We start from the raw sequence: 15,992 nt of genomic DNA on the forward strand, positions 1-15,992 counted from the left end.
TTCTTCACACAGAGAGTGGTGAATCTGTGGAATTCTCTGCCACAGGAAACAGTTGAGACCAGTTCATTGGCTATATTTAAGAGGGAGTTAGATATGGCCCTTGTGGCTAAAGGGATCGGGGGTATGGAGAGAAGTCAGGTACAGGGTTCTGAGTTGGATGATCAGCCATGATCATACTGAATGGTGATGCAGGCTCGAAGGGCCGAGTGGCCTACTCCTGCACCTATTTTCTATGTTTCTATGCATAGAAGATTAACCTACTGGCAGGAGGCAAAGAGTGGGAATAAAGGCTGGCCTTTTCTGATTGGCTGTCATTGACTAATGGTGTGCTGCATGGGTTGGTGTTGGGACTGCTTCTTTTCACATTGTATGTCAATGATTTGGATGAAGGAATTAATGGCTTTGTGGCCAAGTTTGCAGTCAATACAAATGTAGTCCCCTCACCGGGCTTGTAAGCAAACCTGGCTTGTTAGCTGCTCTGCTGACAGCCACGTTACTCTGTGGTGAGAAGGCCACCTTTCATTAACGATGTACATCTAGGGCTGGTATGATTTGGGGTTCAACCAAACAGGAATGCCATGATGCTCTGATTAAAGAAGCCTTGATGGAGTGAATGCTGTGTGAACATTGTCCATACACAATTGTCGGTCAGCAAGAAATAACAGATCATACACCGCATAAAATTATAAAGAAAGTATATTTACAAATTTCAGCTTTATCGAACAGTTAATAGAAAAGAGAAAAGAAAAAAATTAACAGGGCCCAGTACAGTTAAACCAGTCCAAAGTGCACATGAAATTGGAGCTTCTAAGACCATAAGATATAGGAGCAAAAGTAGGCCATTTGGCCCCTCGAGTCTGCTCGCCATTGAATCATGGGCTGATCCAATTCTTCCATTCATCCCCACCCCCCTGCTTTCACCCCATACCTTTTGATGCCCTGGCTAATCAAGAACCTGTCTATCTCTGCCTTAAATACACTCAATGACTTGGCCTCCACAGCCACTCGTGGCAACAAATTCCACAGATTTACCACCCTCTGACTAAAGTAATTTCTCCACTTCTCATTTCTAAAAGGATGTCCTTCAATCCTGAAGTCGTGCCCTCTTGTCCTAGAATCCCCTACCACGGGAAATAACTTTGCCATATCTAATCTGTTCAGGCTTTTTAACATTCGGAATATTTCCATGAGATCCCCCCTCATTCTCCTGAACTTTTGGGAATACAGCCCAAGAGCTGCCAGATATTCCTCATATGGTAACCCTTTCAGTCTTGGAATCATTCTCGTGAATCTTATCTGAACCTCCTCCAATGTCAGTATATCCTTTCTAAAATAAGGAGCCAAAAACTGCACATCCTGGAGTTGTCTATTGCTCACGTGCTGGACCCACAGTCTCATGAAAGCACACACCACATTCCGAACTTCACTCAAAATACATTTCAAACAAACGGGCTCTCTCTCTCAGGAGTATTGACCCTTCCTCCTTGGAGCCATTCATCTGCACAAAGCACTTTGTGCAATGGGGATGCTCCTTCCAATGGCATTCCAGGCATCTTCCCTCCTGTCCTCTCCGCAGCTCCTGTCAAAAAAATCCATGAACCACACTGTCATCAAAACACTCTCTCGTGATTTCACCATCCTGATTGGCTGACACAACATTCCTAAGCGGAACAGTAAGGCTCTTATCTCTAGCCGAAACCAAAACATTCTACCAGCAGGACGCACTGCTTTTGCAGAAAACTGCTGAAATGAAGTACCTACAGCACAGCAGTATAAACCTTAACCAGGGATTACACAAAGATGGGTGGAAGGGCAGCTAGTATTGAGGAACCAAGCTGTCTGCAGAAGGACTTAGACTGATTGGGGGAGTGGGCAAGAAGTGGCAGATGGAATATAATAAAGGAGAAAAAGAATAAAGGTGTGGAGTATTTTGTAAATGGGGAGAAAGTTCAAAAACCAGAGGTACAGAAGGACTTGGGAGTCCACATGCAGGATTCCCTAAATATTAACTTGCAGGTTGAGTCATTTGTGAAGAAGGCAAATGCAATGTTGGCATTCATTTCAAGACAACTACAATAAAAAGCAAGGATATATTGTGCGGCTTTATAAAGCATTGATCAGACCCTACTTGGAGTATTGTGAGCAGTTTTGGGCTACTTATGTAAGAAAGAACATGCTGGCATTGGAGAAAGTCCAGAGGAGGTTCATGAGTATGAACCCCAGAATGAAAGGGTTAACATATGAGGAGTGTTTGATGGCTCTGGGCTTAGACTCACTGCAGTTTAGGAGAATGAGGGGGGAATCTTATTGAAACCTATCCAGGATAGAGTGGATGTGGAGAGGATGTTTTCAATAGTGGGGGAGTCTAAGACCCGAGGGCACAGCTTCAGATTTGAGGGACATCCATTTAGAATAAAGATGAGGAATTTTTTTTTTTTTAGCCAGAGTGTTGAAACTGTGGAATGCTTTGGGTATATTTAAGGCAGAGGTTGATAAGTTCTTGATTAGTAAGAGCATCAATCAAAGGTTATGGAGAGAAGGCAGAAGAATGGAGTTGACAGGGAAAATAAATCAGCTTTGATCAAATGGTGGAGTAGACCCAATGGGCCAAATAGCCTAATTCTGTTCCTATGTATTATGGATTTATCAGTTAAGTTATTAAATCATTCCCCTTCTTACCTTCTGTGCCTGCTAATAAAGGGTCAAGCAACAGATCTATAGACCTCAAGTCGCAACTCATCAGTCATAGAGCACTACAGCGCAAAAGGAGGACCTTGGGTCCGTCAAACCTGTGCCAAACTATTACTCGCCTGGTTCCATCGATGCCTCCCATCATGTACTTATCCAAACTTCTCTTCAGTGTTGAAATCGAACTCACATCCACCACTTCCATTGGCAACTGGTTCCACACTCGCAGCACACTCTGAGTGAATAAGTTTCCCCTCAGGTTCCCCTTAAATATTTCACCTTTCACCCTTAACCTGTAACCTCCATGTGCAAATTATATGGCGTTTTCTGCCTCTACTATACTTTCAGTGTGCTTTTTAAGTTCCAGACTGCTAATAGCACTTTCTGGGTGAAATAGTTGGCCTTCACCTTGCTTTAAACCATGCCAGTTACTTTAAATCTATGACCCTTGGTTTTGATCACTCTGCCAAAGAAACAGGCTTCATATAGTCTGTGAAGTTACTTCATAATTTTACACTCAGTGGCCACTTTATTAGGTACTGTATACTTGTACACCTACTCATTAATGCAAGTATCTAATCAGCTAGTCAGGTGCACAACTCAATGCACAAAAGCATGTAGACATGGTCAAGAGGTTCAGAACAAAAATGAGAATGGGGGAAGAAATGTGATCTTAGTGACTTTGACCGTGAATGATTGTTGGTGCTAGATAAGGTGGTTTAAGTATCTCAGAAACTGCTGATCACCTGGGATTTGCACACAGAGCAGTCTCTAGGGTTTTTAGAGAATGGTGCAAAAAATAAAAAAAACTAGCGAGCAGCAGTTCTGTGGGTGAAAATGCCTTGTTACTGAGAGAGATTAGAGGAGAATGGCCAGACTGGTTCAAGCTGACAGGAAATTCCAAGTAAATTTATTATCAAAATACCTGTGTGTTCACCATATACAATCCTGAGATTCAAATTACCATGCATTACAACGGTGCTTTACAGAAGTACATTTCTGAAGTCGATGGGCTACGGCAGCAGAAGACAACAAACATGATTCAGTGGCCACTTTACAGAGGGTCCCTAATGAAGTGAACACTGAGCGAATGTGCCTCAGTTAGCTCTCCCCTTGGCCTTGAAAGAAAACAACACTGTCCACACCCTACCTTTCCCCATAGCTAAACTTTTCCAGGCCTGTCCATGACCTTCTTAATCTGCCCTGTAACCACATCTTTACTGTAACACAGTGACTAGTATTTTACTCCATACTCACACTGTTGCCTAATTAATGTTGTACAACCTCTCTGGTAGAGTCATAAAGTTTTACAGCACAGAAACAAGCCCTTTGGCCCAACTGGTTCATGCTGACCAAGATGCCCCATCCAAGCTAGTCCCATTTGCCAACTTTTAGCCTATAACCTTTGAAATCTTTCCAATCCATGTATCTGTCAGACTGTATTTTAATAGCTGTAATTATACCTACCTCAACCACTTGCTCTGACAGCTTCTTCCATATAGGTACCAGCCTTTGTTTTTAAAGTAATTGCTCCTCAAGGCCTACATTCATTGGATGTGGAGAGGATGTTTTGAATAGCAGGACACAGCTCCAGAAAAGAAGAACGTCCATTCAGGACAAGGATGAAGAGGATTTTTTTTTGCCTGAGGATGGTAAATCTGTGGAATTCATTGCCACAGATGGCTGTGAAGGTCAAGTCATTGGGTATATTTAAAACGGACATTGATAGATTTTTTATTAGTATGAGCATCAACCAAAGCTACAGAGAGAAGGCAGGAGAATGGAATTAAGAGGAATTAATAAATCAGCCATGATGGAATAGCTGAGCAGACTCAAAGGGCCGAATGGTCTTTCTGTGCTGAGGTCTTAACGTCTTAAGTATATTCGTTAAAGGACTCAGATAAGCAAATGTATGAAGGAAAGATGTCCAGCCAAATGGGATTTTGCCTCAGCTAATTATCTCCTAGCATATAATTTGATCTGGAAAAATATAAAATGATTCATTTTACAAGGTCAAATTTGAAAGTTGAATACAGGGGTAATGGTAGGTTTCTTGGCAGTGTGGAGGAACAGTGGAATCTTGGGCTCCACATCCATGGACCCTCAAAATCACCATGTAAGTTGATAGGGTGGTTAATAGTTGATAGGTGGCATATTGCGTTTTGGCTTTCATTAGTTGTGTGATTGAGTTTAAGAGCCATGAGGTAATATATTGCAGCTCTGTAATGGTTAGACCATACTTGAAATATTGCATTCAGTTCTGGTTGCTTCAATATAGGAGAGATGTGGAAGCTTTAGAGAGGATGCACAGGAGATTTACCAGGATGCTGCCTGGATTGGAGAGCATGTAGAAACATAGAAAACCTACAGCACAATACAAGCCCTTTGGCCCACAATGCTGTGCCAAACATGTACTTACTTTAGAAATTAACTAGGGTTACCCATAGCCCTCTATTTTTCTGAGCTCCACGTACCTATCCAGGAGTCTCTTAAAAAACCCTATTGTATCCACCTCCACCACTGTTGCCGGCAGCCCATTCCGCACACTCATCACTCTCTGCATAAAAAAACTTAATCCTGACATCTCCTCTGTACCTGCTTCCAAGCACCTTAAAACTGTGCCCTCTTATGTTAGCCATTTCAGCCCTGGGGAAAAGCCTCTGACTATCCACACGAACAATGCCTCTCATCATCTTATACATCTCTATCATCTCTATCACGAACAATGCCTCTCATCATCTAATACATCTCTATCAGGTCACCTCTCATCCTCAGCCACTCCAAGGAGAAGAGGTCGCGTTCACTCAACCTATTCTCATAAGGCATGCTCCCCAATCCAGGCAACATCCTTGTAAACCTTTCTATAGTTTCTATATCCTTCCTGTAGTGAGGTGACTAGAACTGAGCACAGTACTCCAAGTGGAGTCTGGCCAGGGTCCTATATAGCTGTAACATTACCTCTCGGCACTTAAACTCAATCCCACGGTTGATGAAGGCCAATGCACCGTACGCCTTCTTAACCACAGAGTCAATCTGCGCAGCAGTTTTGGGTGTCGTATGGACTCAGGTCCCAAGATCCCTCTGATCCTCCACACTGCCAAGAGTCTTACTATTAATACTGTATTCTGCCATCATATTGACCTACCAAAATGAACCACCTCACATTTATCTAGGTTGAACTCCGTTTGCCACTTCTCAGCCCAGTTTTGCATTCTATGGATGTCCCGCTGTAACCTCTGACAGCCCTCCACACTATTCACAACACCCCAACCTTTGTGTGTTATGAGGATAGGTTGTGTGAGTTAGCGCTTTTCTCTTTGGAGCAAATGTGTATGAGGGGTGATTTGATAGAGGTGTACAAGATGATAAGCGGCAGAAATAAAATGGACAGCCAGAGACTTTCTACCCAGAGCAAAAATAACTAAACAAGGGGGCATAATTTTAAGATGACTGGAGTAAAATGTAGGGGGATGTCAGAGGCAAGTTTTTTATACCGAGAGTGGTAGGTACATGGAATGCTCTGCAGGAATGGTGGTAGAGGCAGATACATTAGGTACATTTAAGAGACTCTTAGGCACATAGATTATAGAAAAATGAAGGGCTATCTGGGAGGGAAGAGTTAGAATGATCTTAAAGTAAGTTAAAAAGTTGGCACAACATGCTGGGCAGAAAATTCTCTGCTATGCTGCACTGTCCTATGTTCTATGTTTAAAATGTGAACTCTGGCAGAATAAAGTTAGCTACAGAGAATGGTGACCAGATACTCAATAGACCAAGGTTAATAACAATTCATATTTGAATTAGCAACAAATTAATTTTAAAAGGGCATCAGTGGGAAGAATTTCTTAAAGAATTCTGCATTATACTGAAGAAAAACAATCGCCCATTGATGAGTGAAAGTTTTCTTGCTAACACTGGAATTTCCGTCAAGTCAACAAGCTTTGACAAGAAACAACGAGGTTCTTTACTTCAGGCTAGCTTGACCCAGCCTTGAAAGTGCAGGAATGTCTGAATCTACACATGGTTAGAGCTTGGTCTCTGTGGAGGTCACACTCATTTGAGGTTGCATTTCCTGTTGTCCTGTTACTGCCTTCCTATCATTGGTCACCCAGCAAGCCATACTGATAGCAATCCACACAAAGCTCTGCACTCAAAAACATGCTCTGTTACTCGTTGGTCTGTACCTTTGCCAGGTCCATATTTGTTGTATGCCTTGCCAAAAATTAATTGCCCCTGTTATTTCCTCCCAGGTTGCTGGTTAATCTGAAAGATTAATCTGAGAGTCCAGAAGACTCCAGGACAGTCTGGATAGTTTGGCAACCCCATAACAAATTCAATTAAAATCCCTCCCTTTGAGTCCTTTCATAAGATGGGGAAATGCTTTCAACTAAACATTAACCTATTAAATTTCCCCGGTTACTTTGATGATTCATGGAGAAACTGAGTTAAATTTTCTGTGTAAAACATAACTTATTTTTTACATTATTTGTCACATGTATATGGAAACATACAGTGAAATGCATCGTTTGTGTCAGTGACAAGCACAATCTGAATTGGTGTGGGGGGAGGCCAGCAAGTGTTGCCATGCGTCCAGCACCAACATAGCTTGTCCACAACTTACTAACCCTAGTCTGTACGTCTTTCTGGAATGTGGCAGGATACCGGAGCACCTGGAGAAACTCCACATAGTCACCAGGAGAACGTACAAAGTTCTTACAAACATTGAACCCCTATTGCTGGCACTGTGAAACGTTATACTAACCATGACGCTACCGTGTTGCCCTGAAAACAGGTTGACGTAGTTAGTGATGAACTTGTTTGTCAATTGTTCAGCTCATTGTATGGGTACTAAGTTGTGACCAATGTGTCTGACTCTTTAGTTTCCTGCTTAAAATACAGAATATTCTTGCATGTGCCAAGCTGTGCATGTGTAGCCTATTAGAAAGAATGTGTTGGAGAGCGAAGCAACTGCACTCGATGTTTATCAAGCAGACAGATCCAAACAAACAGTTTATACACAAGATAATTTGCACAGAAATGGATGTGGGATTGAATCCAAAACTTTATTAAACCTAATACAGCAACATATTTCTATAGCACCTTTTAAGATAGAAAATTAGTCCCAAGGCAGTTCACAGCAGTTATTATAGGGCAAGATTTGACTGTCAGAAAAAACCTATGTGATTTACTAATGTTATCAGAGAAGGAAATTTGCCGTGCTTCTACAACCTGGCCTGTTTCTGACTTCAGACCATGAATGTACGTGATTTTTGCCTCCACTGTTGTGGCCACAGCCCTTGACTAAATAAAAGAATGAAAAGAATAGGGAAGCAAATGTTTGGGAGTAATTTGTGAGGCATGTGTTAAAGGAGGAAACAGGGACAAATTTCCAGAGCTCTAGCATCTAATGCCTCGGCCGGCGATGCTGGGACGATTAAAATCAAGGATGTACAAGATAGGAATGCAGATACCTTGGAACATTGTAGGGCTGGGGAAATTACGGGGGATTTGGAATGGGTGAGGCCATGAATCAATGTGAACACAAAGATGAAATCTTAACAGATAAACAATATTTTTAGTTAGTGGCACAGTTTGTCAGAGAATTAGACTATTAGCCAAAGCAGCAATAAACAAATTGGAGTGTCCTTGTTCTGGGGAATCTGATTAGCTATGATCTCCTGTTTAAACATGGCTGGGTGGCCGCTGGCAATCTCTTGACTCTGTTATTTTCTGTGGCTTTCAAATAAGAGCTGCTTTATTGAAAGTCCAGGTTATTCTGTTATTCTTCTCTATGAAAAGAAGCCATTATTGAAAATCTTGTGTCATACTTCTCAACATTGCAGCATAAGACGTTCAATATATGCAGCTCTTTTTCCATTCTTCTACTCACCACCTTCCCTCCTTCTCAAGTCACTGTCCTGGTGATTCCTTGCCACAGGTAGCTGTGGGGGCCAAGTCATTGGGTATAATTAAAGCAGAGGTTGATAAGGTTTTTTTTTTGATTTGTAAGGACATCGAAGCTTAATATCAAAGCTTACAGGGAGAATGGAGTTGAGAGCAAAAAATAAATCAGCCATGATCAAATGGTGGAGCAGACTCAGTGGGCGAATGTCCTAATTCTGCTCCTAGGTCTTATGTTCTTAGGTTTGAGCATGACTTATTTGACTCGGCTCTGGGAAGTAAAAGTTGCCTGTGCCTGATTTTGTCAATTGTACAGCGGATAGTCATAGTCATAGTCATACTTTATTGATCCGGGGGGAAATCGGTTTTCGTTACAGTTGCACCATAAATAATAAATAGTAATAGAAATAGTAATAGTAATACTACTATTAGTAAATAATAATAGTCATGGAAATGATAAATAGTAATAGAAAAATAGTAATAAATAGTTAAATAGTAATATGTAAATTATGCCAGTAAATTATGAAATAAGTCCAGGACCAGCCTATCGGCTCAGGGTGTCTGACCCTCCAAGGGAGGAGTTGTAAAGTTTGATGGCCACAGGCAGGAATGACTTCCTATGAGGCTCTGTGTTGCATCTCGGTGGAATGAGTCTTTGGCTGAATGTACTCCTGTGCCCACCCAGTACATTGACCAAGATGGCATGCAACTTAGACGGCATCCTCTTTTCAGACACCGCCGTGAGAGAGACCAGTTCCATCCCCACAACATCACTGGCCTTACGAATGAGTTTGTTGATTCTGTTGGTGTCTGCTACCCTCAGCCTGCTGCCCCAGCACACAACAGCAAACATGATAGCACTGGCCACCACAGACTCATAGAACATCCTCAGCATCGTCCGGCAGATGTTAAAGGACCTCAGTCCCCTTAGGAAATAGAGACGGCTCTGACCCTTCTTGTAGACAGCCTCAGTGTTCTCTGACTAGTCCAGTTTATTGTCAATTCGTATCCCCAGGTATTTGTAATCCTCCACCAGGTCCACACTGACCCCCTGGATGGATACAGGGGTCACCGGTACCTTAGCTCTCCTCAGGTCTACCACCAGCTCCTTAGTCTTTTTTACATTAAGCTGTAGATAATTCTGCTCACACCATGTGACAAAGTTTCCTACCGTAGCCCTGTACTCAACCTCATCTCCCTTGCTGATGCATCCAACTATGGCAGAGTCATCTGAAAACTTCTGAAGATGACAAGACTCTGTGCAGTAGTTGAAGTCCGAGGTGTAAATGGTGAAGAGAAAGGGAGACAAGACAGTCCCCTGTGGAGCCCCAGTGCTGCTGATCACTCTGTCGGACCCACAGTGTTGCAAGCATACGTACTATGGTCTGCCAGTCAGGTAATCAAGAATCCATGATACCAGGGAAGCATCCACCTGCATCGCTGTCAGCTTCTCCCCCAGCAGAGCAGGGCGGATGGTGTTGAACACACTGGAGAAGTCAAAAAACATGACCCTCACAGTGCTCGCTGGCTTGTCCAGTTGGGCGTAGACACAGTTCAGCAGGTAGACGATGGCATCCTCAACCCCTAGTCGGGGCTGGTAGGTGAACTGGAGGGGATCTAAGTGTGGCCTGACCAGAGGCCAGAGCAGCTCCAGAACAAGTCTCTCCAGGGTCTCCATGATGTGGGAGGTCAATGCCACCGGTCTGTAGTCATTGAGGCCGCTGGGGCGCGGCGTCTTCGGCACAGGGATGAGGCAGGACATCTGCCACAGTACAGGAACCCTCCGGAGCCTCAGGCTCAGGTTGAATACATGGCGAAGTACTCCACATAGCTGAGGGGCACAGGCTTTGAGCACCGTGGTACTGACACCATCCGGTCCTGCAGCCTTGCTTGGGTTGAGACGTTTCAGCTGTCTTCTCACCTGTTCAGCCGTGAAGCCCACCGTGGTGGTTTCATGTGGGGAGGGAGTATAGTCATGAGAGCAGGGTGGGGGACTGTGAGGAGGGGTAGGAGGGGAGAGTGGAATATGTGTTGGTTGAGGGCCGACAACAGATGGCTCATGTGGGGGATGGGCAAGGGTCACAATGTCAGATCTGTTAAAGAACAGGTTAAGTTCGTTGGCCCTGTCCACGCTGCCTTCAGCTCCTCTGTTGCTAGTTTGCCGAAACTCAGTGATGGTCCTCACCCCCTCCAGACCTCTCTCATGTTGTTCTGCTGGAGTTTCCTCTCAAGCTTCCTCCTGTACCTGTCTTTAGCCTCCCTGATCCTGGCTTTCAGGTTCCTCTGTATTGCCCTCAGCTCCTCCCTATTTCTACTAGATACTAGATGAACTTTAAAATCTGAGATCTTGGTCCAGTGGCAAGGTTGTCCAAGATGATTGGGGACCAGCCTTTGCTACACAGATTTGGTGTATATACACATTGTACACATATATTAATTGATAAATTGGTTTATTATTGTCACATGTACCAAGGTTCAGTGAAAAACCTGCTTTTCATGCCATCCACACAAGTCATTCATAGCAGTTAGCGTACCAGCCACACGGATTCAATTCCCACCACTGTCTATAAGGTGTGTGTATGTTCTCTCTGTGACTGCTTGGTTTCCTCCAGGTATTCCAGTTCTCACATTCCAAAGACAAATGGTTTAGGGTAAGTAAGTTGTGGGAATGCTACCTTGGCGCTGGAAGCGCGGTGACACTTGTGGTCTGCCCCCAGTACATCTTGGGTTGTACTGGTTGTTGATGCAATTGACTCATTTACTGTATGTTTCAACATTTTATGTAACCCCAATGAACTCCAATGTTACAGCTGGCATGGTAGAACATTGCACTCACTGCTACAGTACCATGCCGCCCCACAGTAATAAGGGTTGGGATCAGGGCAGTACACAGTGCAGAAAGAAATTTGGGTGGAACTGTGACACGGTAAGGAGAGGAAAACATTAAGAGTATTTTTAGGCCACTAAATAACGTCTATAATATTGGGCAGCATTTAAGTCAGGAAATTAGAGGTGTATGTAACAGAATAATCATGGGTACATAAAATTACTGATAGACCAGACAAGTTAAATTAAATTAGTGATACTAAGGTGGAAGACCTCATGTAATGTTTAACAACATGGTTTTCTAGATGAAAATATTGAGAAACAAAGTTGGGGGAAAGTCTATTTTAGAACTTATACTATGCAATGAGGAAGGGTTAATTATTAATACTGTTGTAAAGGATTTTTTGAGAAGATTAACCTTAACATGAATGCACGTTACTTTGAACAACATCAGTTTAAACTTAGTTTGAATCTGTGGTCTTAAACCTAAACAAGGATCACAAAAGTATGAACGAGGTCCTTGATATGAAGTTGTATAAGGCATTGGTGAGGTCTAATTTGGAGTTTTGTGTGCAGATCTGGTCACCTACCCTCAGGAAAGCTATCAATTAGATTGAAAGAGAGCAGAGAAAACTTACAAGGACGTTGCCAGGACTTGAAGATGTGAATTATTGGAAAAGCTTGGGTCAGGACATTATTTCCTAGAGCGTAGGAGAATGGGGGGAGATTTAATAGAGGTATACAAAATTATGAGGGGTATAGATAGGGTAAATGCAGGCAGGCTTTTTTTTCTACTGAAGTTGGGTGAGACTAGAACTAAAGATCATGGGTTTAGGGTGAAATAAGCAATATTTAAGGGGAACAGGACGGGGAACTTCTTCACTCAGAGGTTGGTGAGGGTGTGGAACAAGCTGCCAGCGGAAGTGGTGGATGCAGGTTCAAATTCAATATTTAAGAGAAATTTGGATTGGTACATGGATGGGAAGGGTATGGAGTGCTATGGTTTGGGTGCAGGTCAATAGGATTAATAGTTAATTACTAGCAGATTGGATGGACCAAAGGGCCTGTTTCCGTGCTGTAGTGTTCTATGACTCTAGGAGGAAGCAGAAGTGTGTTTTATTGGGAAACCGCATTAAAAGGTGTGACAATTGCTTACACTTAAAGAAATAGTACATGATTTGCAACAGAAGGATTCCATATGGCACAAAAAACAACAGGAAAAGGAGAAACTAAAGATGGTATTAAATCAAAGAGGGTTACAAAGTTTCCAGAAATAACAGTAAGCCTAGCGATGAGTACAGTTAGAAGTCAACAAGAGAGGACCAAGCTGTAGGGAGGATGTTTCCCTTTGCTGAGGGGTTGAGAACCCAAAGCCTCGTTTTCTAACACATTAGGCTGTGGATATTCAGTCACTGAGTTCATTTGAAATGGAGATCAATATATGTCTGTATAATAAGGTAATTAACTGATAGGAGAAGAAAGGTACCGAGGTAGAGGAGAGATGATGTTCAAAGTTCAAACTTTTTGATGTTGATAAATGGCAGAGAGGCTTGAAAGGCCAGATGGCCTAGTTTTGCTCTTTGTAGGTATTATGGTTGAATATCTGGCAATGTGTCAAGCTGAAAGAGTGGGTGTGCAGTGAGGAGAGCTCATTATGCGGGCTTTTAAAGTTCTTCTCGTTCTCTTGAATAGATCTCCCTTCTCGATTGACTCCTGTCCAGTTCTCTAATGAGCTTAGCAAGTTGAGAGAAGGGTGTTACAGATGGAGCTCAGCCAGGTCAGCAGTTGAGCTACCAGCCATTGGGGCAAGTTCATGTTCAAGTTCAACCAGACTAAGGTGCACGGAAGAGTACTTACAACTCACACTAAACACATAAAGTAATATTACCACAAATAAATTAAAAAATAATAAAATATATTCCAGAAGATTGTCATTTAGCATAAGGTGTATTTATGACACAAGTTAAAAAGTAAATAGTATAATGCTACTGGCACTTTATACTTGATGAGATCTGGGAGGTGGCAGCGAGTTCATTTGTCTCATGTTCTGGGGGAAGAAGCTGTTTCCCATCCTAACAGCACTTGTGCTATGGTACCTTCCACTTGATGGTGGGGGGAAGGGGGGGGGTGTCAAAGGGTTTGAGGGATGGATGGGAGGAATCATTGAAAATGCTAAATGCCTTGCGGATGCAATGCTCCTGATAAGTACCTTGGATAAGTCGCTTCCTTGCTTCTGAGTCAGAAAGTTGTGGATTCAAGCCCCGCTCCAAAGAATTGAATCCAAATCCTGACCAAAGCTTCCTGTGCAGTGATGAACACTTTGCAGTTGAGCCTTAATCATCATGAATCAAAGGTCATTACTGGCTCAGGTTAGATCTGAATACACAATAACAGCACAGTAAAGAATAAACGCAAGATACTGAAAATCCACAGCAGCACACACAAGATACTGAAGGAAATCAGCAAGTTAGTCAGCAGCACCTATGGAAAGGAATGAACAGTCGATGTTTTGGGCTGAAACCCTTCATCTGTTATCATACAAGAGGAATTCTGCAGATGCTGGAAATTCAAGCAACATACATCAAAGTTGCTGGTGAACGCAGCAGGCCAAGCAGCATCTATAGGAAGAGGCGCCTCTTCCTATAGATGCTGCTTGGCCTGCTGCGTTCACCAGCAACTTTGGTGTATATTATCTGTTATCATACTATGCCTTTCACTTCAAAAAATTATATTGAACACTCAAGTTGACTCTCCAGCATCCAGAGTTTTTGGAAGTAAAACTCAGTTATTACCCTACAACCATCAAGCTCCTGAACTTGCATGGTAAAATTTACTCGCCACAACTCAGAACTGATTCTACAACCTTCAGACTCACTTTCAAGGGTTCTTTAGAATATAGAACATAGAATAATACAGCACAGTACAGGCCCTTCGGCCCACAATGTTGTGCCGACCCTCAAACCCTGCCTCCCATATAAGCCCCCACCTTAAATTCCTCCATATACCTGTCCAGTAGTCTCTTAAACTTCACCAGTGTACCTGCCTCCACCACTGACTCAGGCAGTGCATTCCACGCACCAACCACTCTCTGAGTAAAAACCTTCCTCTAATATCCCCCTTGAACTTCCCACCCCTTACCTTAAAGCCATGTCCTCTTGTACTGAGCAGTGGTGCCCTGGGGAAGAGGCTCTGGCTATCCACTCTATCTATTCCTCTTATTATCTTGTACACCTCTATCATGTCTCCTCTCATTCTCCTTCTCTCCAAAGAGTAAAGCCCTAGCTCCCTTAATCTCTGATCATAATGCATACTCTCTAAACCAGGCAGCATCCTGGTAAATCTCCTCTGTGCCCTTTCCAATGCTTCCACAGCCTTCCTATAGTGAGACGACCAGAACTGGACACAGTATTCCAAGTGTGGCCTAACCAGAGTTTTATAGAGCTGCATCATTACATCGCGACTCTTAAACTCTATCGCTCGACTTATGAAAGCTAACATCCCATAAGCTTTCTTAATTACCCTATCTACCTGTGAGGCAACTTTCAGGGATCTGTGAACATGTACCTCCAGATCCCTCTGTCCTCCACACTGCCAAGTATCCTGCCAATTACTTTGTGCTCTGCCTTGGAGTTTGTCCTTCCAAAGTGTACCACCTCACACTTCTCCTGGTTGAACTCCATCTGCCACTTCTCAGCCCACTTCTGCATCCTGCCAATGTCTCTCTGCAATCTTTGACAATTCTCTACACTATCTACAACACCACCAACCTTTGTGTCGTCTGCAAACTTGCCAACCCACCCTTCTACCCCAACATCCAGGTCGTTAATAAAAATCACGAAAAGTAGAGGTCCCAGAACAGATCCTTGTGGGACACCACGAGTCACAATCCTCCAATCTGAATGTACTCCCTCCACCACGACCCTCTGCCTTCTGCAGGCAAGCCAATTCTGAATCCACCTGGCCAAACTTCCCTGGATCCCATGCCTTCTGACTTTCTGAATAAGCCCACCGTGTGGAACCTTGTCAAATGCCTTACTAAAATCTATATAGATCACATCCACTGCACTATCCTCATCTATATACCTGGTCACCTCTTCAAAGAACTCTATCAGGCTTGTTAGACATGATCTGCCCTTCACAAAGCCATGCTGACTGTCCCTGATCAGACCATGATTCTCTAAATGTCCAGAGATCCTATCTCTAAGAATCTTTTCCAACAGCTTTCCCACCACAGATGTAAGGCTCACTGGTCTATAATTACCTGGACTATCCCTACTACCTTTTTTGAACAAGGGGGCAACATTCGCCTCCCTCCAATCCTCTGGTACCATTCCCGTGGACAACGAGGATATAAAGATCCTAGCCAGAGGCTCAGCAATCTCTTCCCTCGCCTCGTGGAGCAGCCTGGGAATATTCCGTCAGGCCCCGGGGAATATGTAACTCTTTATAACTCATGTTTTCCGTATGATTTTTTATTTGCACAATTTCTCTTCTTTTGCACATTGGTTGTTTGTCAGTTATTGTTTGTGTATAGTTTTCATAAATTAAATTATATTTCTTTGTTTTCCTGTGAACAC

General features: G+C 43.1%; 1 protein-coding gene across 3 annotated transcripts in view; it reads left to right on the forward strand.

Moving 5' to 3' along the window:
• The window catches only part of LOC134341494 (pecanex-like protein 1), a 275,158-nt gene that overhangs the window by 212,296 nt on the left and 46,870 nt on the right, over positions 1-15,992 (forward strand). The gene's annotated exons all lie outside the window — the stretch shown is intronic.

Source organism: Mobula hypostoma, chromosome 2, assembly GCF_963921235.1.
Source record: "Mobula hypostoma chromosome 2, sMobHyp1.1, whole genome shotgun sequence".
Lineage (NCBI taxonomy): Eukaryota > Metazoa > Chordata > Chondrichthyes > Myliobatiformes > Myliobatidae > Mobula > Mobula hypostoma.